This window comes from Mus musculus, chromosome 1, assembly GCF_000001635.26.
Source record: "Mus musculus strain C57BL/6J chromosome 1, GRCm38.p6 C57BL/6J".
NCBI lineage: Eukaryota > Metazoa > Chordata > Mammalia > Rodentia > Muridae > Mus > Mus musculus.
This window is the reverse complement of record NC_000067.6, coordinates 186,916,040-186,917,167: the sequence shown is the minus strand read 5'-3', so window position 1 is coordinate 186,917,167 and position 1,128 is coordinate 186,916,040.

Below are 1,128 nucleotides of genomic sequence, written 5' to 3'. Positions count from 1 at the left end.
GCACAGGCATTTTTCATACATCAGAAGACACTTTTAAAAAGCCTGGAGATACATTTATTAATTTCACACTCTTCAAGGGCATTTCAAAATTCCCCAGTGAGCTGTTCCTTTTTCTCTCTTCAATGTGTCTGATCTAAGAAAAATATCGAGCTGGGTTCTGTTTGCTCCTTCATCTTTAGGAAGAGAACGTCTAGAAAGCCCTCTGTGAAGACTCACTGAAGTTCGCTTGCTCGCCAACCTTTACATGAGCCACATGAAGACTCAGTGATGTGGTCAAGTATACCAAGCTTCAAAGCCCTAGAATAAAGATGTGAGATGATCAACTTTGATATTTTGGCTCAGGGTTTCTGAGGTTTCTGTCTGTGACTGCTTGGTTCTGTTGTTTTGAGGCCTATGGGCTGCTGAATACCGTGGCAAGTCTTCTCTTGTCATGACTGTAGCAGAGCAGAGAGTAGGGACCAGTGTCCCAATGTCTCCACTGAAGTCACATCCCAGTTGACCTGCCTCCCAGCAATCTGAATGCCTGTTAGATTCCTTCTCTTCCCAATAGTTCCAAATGCTAGTGACAAAGTGTAACTCATCCAAGCCTGTCTCGTTGCCTGGAATTCACAAAACAGTTCCATACGAATTCATAAGACTCAGCCCTCAAGGGGTAAGGGCAATAAACAACTTTAAAAATGGAGAGAGAGAGAGAGAGAGAGAGAGAGAGAGAGAGAGAGAGAGAGAGAGGAGCTGGTTAAGTTCTGGCTGCATAAGCATAAGTTGGATCCGAGAATCCATAGAAAGTAAGCATGTTTGTCACCATGGCAATAGCGTTGCAAAGGCTGATAGAGATTAATCCCTAGATTCACTGGCCAGTCAGACTGTCCTGCTCAGCAAGCTCCAGGCCACTGACACTGTATCAAAGAGCAAGATAGTTATCCTCTGGCTTCCACACGTATGCACACAGACATACCCACATGAATGTGCACACACAGGGTATAACATAGGAAGACGGAGGAGCAAGTTTTGTGAGAATTCACAGGGGAAACTGTACCTCTTTGGAGTTGGTGGTACTTAACTGGAAAGGGATGTGATTTCAGGAAGTTAATGAAGCAAACAAGATTATGAAAGACAAAAGGAAAAGCA